Source organism: Cavia porcellus, unplaced genomic scaffold (genome assembly GCF_034190915.1).
Source record: "Cavia porcellus strain 051 isolate PalLab524CR breed Dunkin Hartley unplaced genomic scaffold, mCavPor4.1 scaffold_7, whole genome shotgun sequence".
Lineage (NCBI taxonomy): Eukaryota > Metazoa > Chordata > Mammalia > Rodentia > Caviidae > Cavia > Cavia porcellus.
The window spans coordinates 28372492-28385162 of NW_026947490.1; the positions used below are offsets into that span (position 1 = coordinate 28372492).

The 12671-nt window shown below is 44.8% G+C and overlaps 1 protein-coding gene across 4 annotated transcripts in view; it reads right to left on the bottom strand.

Moving 5' to 3' along the window:
• Vrk3 (VRK serine/threonine kinase 3) overlaps nucleotides 1-12671 on the bottom strand; it is a 37337-nt gene that overhangs the window by 23211 nt on the left and 1455 nt on the right. For 3 of the 4 annotated variants that reach the window (XR_010048680.1, XM_063253169.1, XM_063253168.1), the window contains exon 2: nucleotides 5915-5976. The exons of the other annotated variant lie outside the window; for it this stretch is intronic. The gene's annotated coding sequence lies outside the window, so the exon portion shown is untranslated. The remainder of the gene's footprint in view (nucleotides 1-5914; nucleotides 5977-12671) is intronic. 4 annotated transcript variants of the gene reach the window in all.

Genomic DNA, 12671 nt, shown 5'->3' on the forward strand with positions numbered 1-12671 from the left:
CAGACAGCCACAACCCGAGAGGAGCCAGAGCCAAAGCCAAAGCTCACACCATGTGGTGGGGACAATGGTGGCTTCCAGCTCTCCCAGGCCAAAAGCACAGGCAGCAGTGCAGCTTCCCTGATGGACACAAGCACGGCGGGCTGTAGCTCCCTTTTCTGGACTTCTGCCCCAGGCCCCTCACTCGCCCTATTCAAGGTAAGGAGCTTCTCCTATGGTTTTGCCAGGCTTGTTTGGGTGCTTTTAAAAACAGCTACTTGGAAGCCAACTAATCTGTCTAAACAGAGGTAAGTTAGGGACCTGACAAGGCTCCATCTGCATTCTTGGAGCACCTCCTATACACCTATTGATCTGCAGGCACCTGGAAACAGACGGGCCTAAATATTGCATTTGTCTCCCAGTGGGCCCCAGATATTTAAAAATGCTTCAAAGGCTAGAAAGATTCAAAGGTAAGGCACTCTTGGAGTTAACAGAGAGAGCCCAAAAAGTCAGCTTCTTGGTAGACACAGGAACGAGTTATTCAGTCCTACCACAGCCAGTGGGTCACTTGACTCAAACCAAGACAAGCATTCAAGGAATGTCTTAGTTACTTTATGCTTGTCGCTGAGACAAAATACCTGAAGCCCAAAGTTGGGAAAGGAAAGGTTTATTTCTTACAGTTTTTGGAGGTTTCAGTCCACACATAGTTGGCTCCAAGACAGGTGGGCATGGCTGGGCCGCAGTTCATGGCAGCTGCAAACAGCAAGCCGGAACCAGCAAAGAGCAAGACACACCTTCCTGCCATTACATCACATCCTGGCTCCACCTCTATGTGGGTGGACCCCTGACACCATCAATCCAAGCAGTATACAATGAGCCATCCAAATAAACAATGCAAACTCATGAGGCCTGGGGGACACAGACATAAACCATGACAAGGAACAACTGGAAAAATAAAGGCTTACCCATGGACTCAGGCCAGTATTATGGATTTGAGCAGAGGGTCCCTAATCCACTTTTTCCTTGCCATGCCCAAATGTTCTTACCCCCCTGATCGGACGAGACTTGCTCCATAAGTTACAGGCTCAAATCTCTTTTGAGGACACAAACCCCTCGATGACTCTTAGGTTTCACAGAAAGACTAGACATCTTCAGAAAGCTAAATCAGAGGTGACTACCAGTCCTGCTTCTGCTATTCTTACTTGCCTCCTGACTGAAGGATACTTGTTTCTGGCAGACTCACCCCTGGCAGACTCCCCTCCAATTTCGTTGCTACAAAAATGGCAAAAGGAGATTTGGGATCTGGGTGTATCCCCTCTCCCTGCTGGGTGAGGTGCCTGAAGCAGCGCAGTGCTTTGTTCTTCAGAGTTGAGGTAGACCCTAACACAAAGAGAGGTTCCAAGTCCCTTTGGGAGGCCAACCCACAGGGACTTGCAATCAACCTGCCTCCAATTGTAGTCACCCTTACCTGGGGCCATCCCAATCCGGTCCGCCAATATCCATTCAGCTTGCAAGCCAGGGAAGGAATTTCCAAGCACATTCAAAGGCTAAAAGAGGCCAATATCCTGCTTGCTTGTAAGTCAGCCTGGAACACACCTTTGCTACCTGTCCAGGAGCCTGGGACTTCAGGTCCAAGACCTCCGAGAGGTAAATAAAGGAGTCATGACTATGCACCCCACTGTTCCTGACCCATGTACTTTGCTCAGTTTGCTGCCTCCTATGCACACCTGCTACTCCACACTGGACCGGAGGGATGCCTGAGGGATGCCTACTCCCTACTCCTGGTTCTGGTAGGTCAACCCTTCTATGCCTCTAAATGGACAGATCCTAGGACGGTAGAATCAGGACAATTGACCTGGACACGTTTACCTCAGGGGTTCAAAAATGTACCAACTCTATTTGATGAGGCCCTGAGGAGGGACCTGCAAGATTTTGGGGCAGAACATCTCTCTGACTCAGTGCTTCAGTATGTAGATGATTTACTATGGCCACCGCAGACTTGTCCTCTGGTCTGGAAGCCAAAGAGGACCTACTGAGAGACTTAGACAAACTGGGCTATTGAGTCTCCACCAAAAAGGCACAGCTCTGCCTGCCCAAAGTCACTTACTGGGGTATATATTTAAACAGGAAATCGGACTTTGTCAGATAAAAGGATTGAGGTTATCTTAAAAATCCCTTCCCCAAAGACAGATTACAAAATTTCTAGGTGCTTTGGGCTGCTGCCAGTTGTGGATTCTGGGTTCTGCTGAAACAGCCCAGCCACTCTACACCTCTACTAGAGGGGATCCATCTGGACCTCTAACCTGGACTGAGTTAGAGGAACAGCTTTCATTGATTTAAAACAGGCTCTTGTGAATGCCCCAGCCCTCGCTCTCCCTGGCTTAGCCAAACCTTTCCAATCACATGTGGCTGAGAGTCATGGGGTAACAAAAGGGGTCTTAACCCAGTACTTAGGACCCTGGAAAAGGCCTGTTGCCTATTTTTCCTGGTGATTAGACCCCATGGCTGCAGGGAGGTCAAACTGCCTATGGACAATTGCAGCCACTGCAAAACTCACCAGGGAAGCCACTAAGTTGACTTTTGGCCAGAGCCTCCAGACGTGGCCCCACAGGCTGCGGAGGCACTGCTGCAGTCGCCTCCTGAAGATGACTTTCCAGTGCTTGCATTGTCCAGTGGCAAGCCCTTTTACTGGATACTGACCGCATCAAGTTCCTGTCTAGTTCTGCCCTCAATCCAGTAACTCTCCTGCCTGATGATGACCCCTCGATGCCAATACATAGTTGTATGGACATTATTGACTCGGTCTCAAGCCTGCGAGCTGACATGACCGATGTCCCGCTTGCCCAGCCTGAAGTCATTCTTTTCACAAGACAACAGCAGTTACCTCCAAGGTACTCAAGTGACAGGAGCTACGATGACCACTGAAACTGAGGTAACATGGGCCCAAGCTTTAGGGTCAGGAACTTCAGCTCAGTGGGCAAAACTGACTTACTCAAGCCCTAAGCTGTGGACAAATAGTTGGTACGCTTTTGTTACCGTCCACGTTCATGGGTCCATTTCTCAGGAAAGAGGACATTAACCTCATCAGGAACAAAGATCAAGAATGCCCCCAAGATCTTACACCTCCTGGCTGCCATTTGGTTGCTTCAAAAGGTCTCCATGATACATTGTTTGGGGCACCAATGAGAAGACACCCCAGTAGCTTGTGAAAATACCCTCACTGTTAAAGACAGCCAGAGAGGTGGCACTAAAACCAGTGGGGCCTATAACACTCCTCCCAGTTCTCCCGTCACCCATGCTACTCAAGTCATCCAATTCACATTCAGACTTGAGACCAGCCAAGAGCTGAGAAGCCCAACTTCCTCCAGAAGGCTGACAGATCATTGGACCCCCATCTCATCCAGGAAACCCACTCACTTGGGGGAACCAAATTGGCCAAGTTATCTTGCCTGACTAAAGAGATGAGCCAAAAATGCCCACAGTGTCTTTAAGTGAACCCTAAGCTGGCCAGCACAGATGTTTGAAAGAGACAATGAAGACTTAGCCCTGAAGACCACTGAGAGACAGACTTTGCCAAAATGGGCCCAGGAAGAGGAGAACATTAGTATCTCTTAGTTCTCATAGATACATTCAGTGGATAGACTGAAGAATTCACCACTCAGACTGAATCAGCTCTCCTAGTAGCTAAGAAACTCCTCTCTGAAACAGTGCCTCGATTTGGTTTGCCCACCTCCCTGGGGTCCAGCAATGGTCCAGCTTTCATAGCTCAGATCACTCAAAATTTAGCTGCAGCTTTAGAAATCAATTGGAAATTACATTGTGCCTGCTGGCTTCAAAGTTCAGGCCAAGTAGACAGAACAAATAGGAAACTATAAAGGAAACTATTTCTAAACCGGCTCTTGAGACTGGTAAAAAGTGGGTGAGGCTCCTTCCTTTTGCCTTTCTGCCTGCATGATGTGCCCCCTACCTCCAGGACATTACTCCTTTTGAGGTCATGTATGGCCAACTGCCCTCTTTGATTCCCTGTGTCCAAGATGATAAGTCGGCTGCTGTCATGAATGGGGAACTTGTTAGGTCCTTACAGGCTCTCCAGCCCTTCCTGCACTCAACCCATTGCTTGTTCCGGGACCACCAGACTGTTCCTGAAAGACCTGATGATCCCTGATGGCTTAACCTGATGATTAAATTTACATCAGAAGGAGCCAGCCCACATCTCTAGGTGCCCGCTGGGAAGGACCCTGTACAGTCACCTTGAGTTCTCCCATGGCCCTTACGGTTGCTGAAAAGAGCCACTGGATTCAACACTCCCTCTTCAAGCCAACAAGACCAGAGACTCCAGCTAAGTGGACTAAAAGTAAAACTCCAAAGATGTAGCCCTAAATCTGTTTACCCAGATAGTAAGCACCTCACACCTTGATTCTGGTTCTTTACAGTGGTGGGGACAGGGATCTAAGTCCCTCACTTTGGGAAACATTCAGGGCTCTGGACTTTGTATTCAATCTGTAAACTTCCCCTTGAAGTGCTCCCCATTTCCAATCAATTGCAATTCAACTGTGTATGTACAAAATGTCTCTTCCCCACTCAACCCACTTTAGTCTCCCCACAGGAACTCGGTTTGCCTGTACAAACGGCCTCACCCTTGTGCTTGTCTGTCTTCACTGGACCTAAGCCTGAACTCTGCATCTTAACTCATGTTCTTCCCCAAGTGTACTGATATTCTGAAAAAGGAGGGAGAAAACATGGGGTTACCCAACCTCACAAGAAAAAGAGGGCCCCAGTCCTACTTCCTGTCCTTTTGGGATAGAAGTGGCTGATTCCACAACACTAGGAACCAAAGCCCTCATAATGGGAGGCCAAAATTACCAAATATTAAGAAAAAAACAGATTGTGATCTAGCACACTTGAATGTAATGTTCATCCCTTGGAGGAGTCTCTAACCTCCCTGGCTGAGATTGTCCTTCAGAACTGGTGAGGTCTAGACCTATCCTTAAACAGGGAGCTCTATGCCTAGCCCTTGGTAAATCTTGTTGCTTTTACACCAACCATTCAGGAGTTATTAGGGTCAGTCTTAGTCACGTCAGAAGGTGCCTGCCCAGCTGATAGGAAAAATGAGAGGCATCATCAACAGAGTCCATATGAAAATTTCTTCTCCATCACCCACGTCTGACCACCCTACTCTCGGCTCTGGCAGCACCCGATTTTACTCCTTCTGGCCATTACTATTGGCCCCTACATGATAAACTATTTCATGCGTTACACCCAAAGCCGAGTGCAATCTATTAAATTAATAGTTATATGTTCCCAATACGAGGATCTGTGAAATGTAGAAGACGACTCTTAAAAAGGACTTAATTCATGCACTAAAACCAGTGAGGAATGTTGTAGCTTGCATAACTGGCACCATCTTGAGCCTTAGTAGTGCCCTGTATTTGACTCAGGAAAATGGAATATTCCTCAGGGTATAACTCCCATGAGAAAGGCAGAATGAGCTAGAGGAGAAAAATTAACCTGCTTAACAAAAGAAGCAGGATACTGGTGTCAACCGAAAATTAATGTAAGATTCGAGCTAAACCTTTTCCAGCAGGGTGTCTTTTGTGATTCTTTTAAAAGCTCTGTAACTTTCTAGTTCAGTGCCACTTGTTTGGACCCTGAACCAGGGTGGGGTGGGGGTCTGTATATGAGTAGTCCTGAGCTCAGTTAATTAAATTCCAAATTTATCAATTTGGCTGCTTGGATTCCTATACTGTCATTCATGAACCACCTCAGGATGAAGATGGCCTTTGGGAAGGAGCAAACACTAAACCAGATGAGCTAGGCCTGGTTTAGGTAATGCTCTTGCTGGGAGGGAAATCGACCAGCAGCAGCAACAGAGGGGGCAGCAGGACTGGGCTATGGGGGGACACTGGCCTTCCAGGACATGTGCTTGAGGGGACGGTACCTTATGGGGTTACGGTCCGGTCCCTGGTTTCAGTGAGCTGGAAACTCCATCTCCACAGTGGCCTGGAAGGGAACAAGGGTGGAGAGACTGACTCAGGCTCAAGTAAGTAAAAGGTAACAGTTAATGTTTGTTGCACACTGGCCATGTAGCTGTAAGTGCCAAGGCCATTCATCCATTCATTCAACAATGACTTCCTGAGCTCCTGGCTTCCACCAGGCACTAGACAGAAAACCCATTCGGGTGAGGGAAGACATTAATAAACAAAGGAGCAAGTGGCTGCAGAATAGGTCAGGCAGAGACAGCACCACAGGGACAGTGAAACACCCTAGGAGAAGAGGGATGCTACGAAGGCTGGCAGGTCAGTATCAACACAAAGCAGTCAGGACCACTGAGGGAAGGCAGGTGGCGCGACACAGACACCTGGAGTGGAGCCCTTCAGAAAGAATTGGCAGTGTGTTACCAACTTACTCCATACCACAGCCCATGAGGAAGGTTCCAGAACCACCCTCCCTGCTACCAGGCACTGAACTAGAGCCTCATCTAGCTCAGCAAACATTGCACAACTGAGCAGTAGAACCAGCCCTTCCATACAAGGGCAGCACTTGTGTTTTTCAGAGAGACGTAAGCAGCCACCAAGTATTTCTAGTCCTGTGTGCTCTTCAGAACCTGGCAATCCTTTCCCAGAGGGTTAGGGTCTGGGCAGAGCTTGTGACAGCTCCCACCAATAAGGATGGGCAGCAGGGATGCCTCAGGACTTCCAGGCTGGGTCACAAAAGGATACAACAAAAGGCCCTTTAACACAGGTGCATTTCGGGATACTCTACGCCCCACTGGAACAGGAAGTAACCTAAAGCATAGAGAAGTTATATTGCTTCAGTAATGACAGCTCCCATCGAGTGATTTCCATATGTGCAGACTGCAACCCCTGTGACCGCCTTCCAAGAGTGCCCTTCCCTTCAAGGAGTTGTGGCAGCTGAGGCTCAGAGAGGGACAGAGACTGGCCCAAGGCCTCAGAGCACTGCAGTGGCAGAACCAGAGGAAAAAAAATCATGCCAGGACTGGGGATTTAGCTCAGCGGCATAAGCGCCTGCCTGGCAAAGTGTGAGGTTGTGAGTTCGATCCCCGGTACCACAAAAAAGAAAAAAAAATCATGCCATCTTTCAGGTCCACAAACTGATGTGAGCCATTCATCTAGAAAGTGGTGGGAAGAGAACTCAAGTCTAGAGCTCCAAAGCTCATTTTTTTGGTCTGTTTTGGTACCAGGGATGGAACTCATTCCCCAGCAAGTTCCTGTTCTTAACCTGCTACCGACTTGCTTCTCAGTGCTGCAGGTCAGAACATCCTCAAAGATTTCCAGCTAGAGGCTGATGCTGAGGGTGGAACCAGGCCAGGAGAGATACTGGATTTTAAACTTTGCAGCCCTCAGCTCCAACAGCCAGCCATCAGCCCAGTCTAGGCTTTCATTGCTTCTTTGAGCTCCCAGGTCCTCCTAACTAGAATTCCTGCTTCTCTCCTCCCTGCTGCAGTCTGTTTTCAAAACAGCAGTGAGACGGCTCACTGAAAATCGAAACTGGCCCCTGGATCTCCTCTTTAAAACCTCGGACGGCTTCCGGCTTCCATTCCGGAGTAAAAGCCAAAATGTTTTCCAAGGCCTGTGAACCCCAGCGCTTTGCTATCTCCTCGTTCCCTCTTGGCCACCTCCCCTCGCTCACACTGGCATCCTGGCCTTTCCCCAAACACAACAATCACATTTCTGCCCACAGGACCTTCACATTTACCCTCACATCTGCCCAGAATGTTCTTCCCCCACTGGCTCACTTTATCTACATCTCTGTTCGGCCCCCCCTCCCCCCCCCAGTGAGCAGTTCTCTGACATGATCCATTGGTTCCACATTCTCCTCCTTAGCCCATTTTGTCTTTCTTCAGTGCACCTCTCACCACCAGATGACCTTACTGCTGACTCCTCTCGCTAGAATGGAAACTGCCAGCTGGGCATGGTGGAACGTGCCTGTAATCCCAGCACTCAGGAGGCTGAGGCTGGAAGATCACTGCAAATTTAAAACCAGCCTGGGCTACAAAATGAGGTCAAGGCCAACCTGAATTGCATAGAGAGACCCTGTCTCAAAAAAAAAAAAGGAAGCTTCCAGATGGCAGGACTTTAGTCTGCCTTGTTCAACACAGTGTGCCCAGAGCTTCAATCAAGCCTAGCACAGAGCAAATACTCATCCATGTCTGGTGAGAGACTAGACAGATTATCCACCCCACAGAAAGAAATCTGTCCTGAAGCCGGAGAGCCCCCCAGCAGGTCAGCACATTTTCACCCCACAGGCAAGTCTAGTCAGCAAGCCAGAGTCCAAAAGCCCAGAGGCAAAATTACCTAGCTGGCTGCATCACCTCCAAAGGTCTCTTTGCTTCAAAAGAGAATGATGTAGTGGTTAAGAATGTGAACTTGGCGGGATTTGAATCCTGCTTCTGCCACTTACTGGGGAAGACAATTTTTTTGTCATTGTCGAGATGCTGGGGATTAAATGCAGGGCCTCAGGCATGCTCGGCCATTGCTCTACCACCAAGCTGTCTTATAACACCCCGTGGAAGAAATTTAGCGCCTCTGTGCCTGTTTTTCCATTTGTAAACTGAGAACCAGGCATTTACTTTTGGATTCTGAAGTTTACCGTGCCAACCCATTGTGGCACTAGAAAGGCATTAGCTATTCTATTGATTCTATCCATTCATTGCTAGCTAAGTGGCCCTGGCCAGGTGATTCCAATCCCAGGACATTTGTACCTGCATTTCCCACTACCAGAAATGCTCTTCCCACCCTTGCATTCTCCAGGCCTCAGCTCAAGAGTTCTTCCTTTCCTAACCACCTTGTATAAACTGCAACTCCTGTCCCCAATCCTCTTTTTCTTTTATTTCTCCCTTTTCTCTTTAGCACTTTAGTGGCCATCTAACATAAGTTCAAAATTCCTTATTTTACTCATCTATTGACATTCAGAATTTTGAGTATGTGCATGATGTTTTAGAATTTATAGCACACTATATATTAACCACTGATAGGACATGGGAGTATGATTTGTGCTGCAGAATCTTTGAAGATGATAAACATATTCATGCCAACTCAGATCACACGTTACCAGCAAAGGCATTCACAGCTAGGCCCAGTGGAGACATCAAGAGAGTCTCGAGGCAGAAAAAAAATTTTCTGGGGCTGGGGATTTGACTCAGCAGCATAGGTGCCTGCCTGGCAAGCACAAAGTCATGAGTTCGATCCCTGATGACTTTTTGTTTTGACCACTTTTGGGGTTTTAAAGTTAGTAAAGTAATATAGCATTGAATGTTAACTCTGCATGGTTTTTGTTTTTTTAAATCTGAAGTATCTTGTCTCTCATAGCATGAGTTTCAAATGGCAAAAAAAAAAAACCCAAACCCAAAACCAAGACAAACACATATACTCTGTAACTATGATGACAGACTACAGGATTTTATGACTCTAGCTTTTCTATTTAGGTGGATTTATGGCTTTCTACTGTTACTGTTAGCACTGATTTAATTTGGCATGTGTAACACTGCCATGTAGAGTAAAACAGGAAGTTGTAAAATTTGGGAGTTTACAGAGTTAAATACTGAGCATGTGCAAAGTCCATTCAGAATTTTGTGTGTTACATTTTGCCACTTGTGTGATATGTGGCCTTTTATGCTGTAACATCACTTCTGAATAAAACACACAACATCCAGCAAACACAAAACTTGCTCCATTTTAAAAGAAAACTTCAAATCCCGATCAATAGTGGACTCTAGGTTTGTCTTTAGTATCTGTTAGTTTAGTGTTAACTTTATTACCAAGGTAAACTCTTGATAACCCCATTAACTACCCAGTGCTATTTGTACAGAATAAAGTGATGCTTAGCATAATAGTTCCCATTATTGATTAATTTAATAATAATCACCTGGCACTGTAGCTATTGTAGAATAGTGTCATGATTGTAGGTTTGTCTGAAACACCTTGAAACAAATACCCAGAGTGGATTTTTTCCAAATTTTATTTCTGAGCGCTAAAAGTAGTGGATGTTTATTATAATTCAGGGTGATTCCTTAGAAACTGACCATAGACCCACATTAAGAAGTACTGAGTCTAAGTACCCATACTCTATGATCTGTTATCTATTTTAAATTCTTTGTTTTAAAAATTCATGAAGTTGTGCTTTAAAATCTGTCAGATCGGGGCTGGGGATTTAGCTTAGTGGCATAAGTGCCTGCCGTGCAAGCAGGCGGTTGTGAGTTCGATCCCCGGTACTGATAAAAAGGAAAAAGACCAAAAAAAAAAAAAAAATCTGTCAGATTATTTGAGCTTCAAGAAGGTACTACTGAAAAATTTCTGACACATACACACAGATATATATATATATATATATATATATATATGTGTGTGTGTGTGTGTGTGTGTGCGTTTAAACCCATGCTAAGATCCAGAGCTTTACCTATTAAGAACTTTGACAAGTAGTTTCCAGATCTTGAGATTCAAAAAAGTAGCTGTGGGGAGGAAGTATAGCTGTCCTGTGAATTATCAGAACAACTCCATTCTAAGATTAGATATAAGAACTTCTGTTTTTAAAAATTTTTGGTTTTTTTTTTTTTTTTGTTTCGTTTTGTTTTTGTACCGGAGATCGAACTCACAATCTTGCGTGTGCCAGGCACGTGCTACTGAGCTAAACACCCGACCCAAGCTTTTAAGTTTTGTTAGCTGTTTTCACAGAATAGATGTTAAGTAGTTGAGATGAGAAAGGACAATCAACTAAATTTTATTTTTAGGTTCAAAATTCCTCCTGATTAAGCAAAATTAACTGTACCCCAAGATCTATACTTGCATCTGAATAGCAAGGCTCAAGGGCCCTAACGTTTTACTACATTTTTCATAGCTGTGCCATCTTTAGTTTTTGCTTTGGACATTGTCTCTTTGCCCAGAAATTAGCTATTTATTTTTCCCACCATATTGATTTTATAGTTACATCTGACTATAGAGTTCACACATGTCTTTGACTTAATATTCTTTAACAAGTATTTTCATTTTTTATTGCTTGATTGGTGATAGCTGCAAAAAATTCAGTACATAGACTCTTTATGATTACAGTGTCAAATTTTTTCTGTGTAAGCTATCTGCCCCAGAAATTGGCACTAGAGAGCGATTAATGAACAGCTGAGAAGGCACTGAGTTTTTTTTTTTTGTTTGTTTTGTGTTTTTTTGTCTTTTTCTTTTTTATCGGTACCGGGGATCCAACTCACGACTGCCTGCTTGCAAGGCAGGTGCTTAAGGCACTGAGTTTTTTAAAAGAGGCTTTAATGACCCTGCAGTTGGCAAGTTCACAGACTGTGTGGTACCTTTTAAAGTTAACTAAGTGAAGCCTTCAGAAATTGCAAAGAATTTATCTGATGAACCTCTTTGCACTGCTGCATGTTGGGTTTTCTGAATGGTCTTGAATTCTTGTGCTCAGGGGAAGGTGAGAAACTAAAACAAAATTTCATTAGGTTATGGACACGCACCAACTAGGTTTCTAGTATTTTGGGTAACAGTAATAACTGGCAATTCTGATCTGTTTTCTACTTGGTTTTTGGAGCAAATTAGTGTGTTTTTTTAGCTTTTTGTACTTTGCTCTAGGTGTTAATTTTTCAGGCTGAGCTTTTTTGATTTGTTTTTGTTTTGGTACCTGGGATCAAACTCATGACCTCATGCTTGCCAAGAAGGTGCTTATGCCACTGAGCTAAATCCCCAGCCCCTATAAATTTCTTAGAAACTGTTTGGGCTTGCTTTTACTAGAAGGTAATTTAAATACGTATCATATAGCCAATTGCTTTGATGACAAAATGGATATTTTTCTCTTGTTTTGCTTATGTTTACTATAATTATTCTCTTAGGATTCACACATTTACAGTTGAATAAATTCCTCAAAGACTGCAGGCTGATAAACTGTTTTATTGTGACAATTTGTGTTTCATTATGAATACTCGTTTGGGGAAAAAAAATGCTCCAGGAAGCATAGGGTTGGATGACAAACCTTCGGGCTTCCCAGCTGCCTTTAAGGGAGTCAGGCAGAGGCAATTCTCTGACTTGTGTGACAAAGAAGAAATACTGAAGGAAAAGAAGGCAGTATTACTATTATAACATGAAAAAAATTCCATCAGCAAGGCTGGAGAAGGGAGTGGGTAAAGGTTTTTTGATTTTATGTGTGGAAGGGTATGGTGGGATTGATTCATGTTTCTGCCTTTCCCTTTCAAAGCAAATTACATTTAATCAATTTAAAACAAAATACAAATTACTTTAAAACAAATCCCCTCTTAAAGCAAAGCCCATGCTTCCTTCTTTGTGTGTTCATAGCATTTTCTTTTTTTTGTCTTTTTTTTTTTTTTTTTGTCTTTTTTGTTTTTATCTGTACCAGAGATCGAACTCACGACTGCCTGCTTGCAAGGCAGGCGCTTACGCTGCTGAGCTAAATCCCCAGCCCCTTTTTTTTTTGTCTTTTTTGAGACAGTTCAGGCTGGCCTTGAGCTCACTTTGTAGCTCAGGCTAGTCTCGAATTTGCAACGATCCTCCCACCTCAGCCTCCTGAGTGCTGGGATTACAGGCGTGAGCCATCATGCCCAGCTTTTTTTTGTGTTGTTCATAGTATTTTCAAAAACTGACAAATAAATGGAGTATTTCTCTGTGTGGCTGCTTTTTGCGGAAGGGGAAAAACAAGGAAGTTACTGCACTTATTTTCCTAGC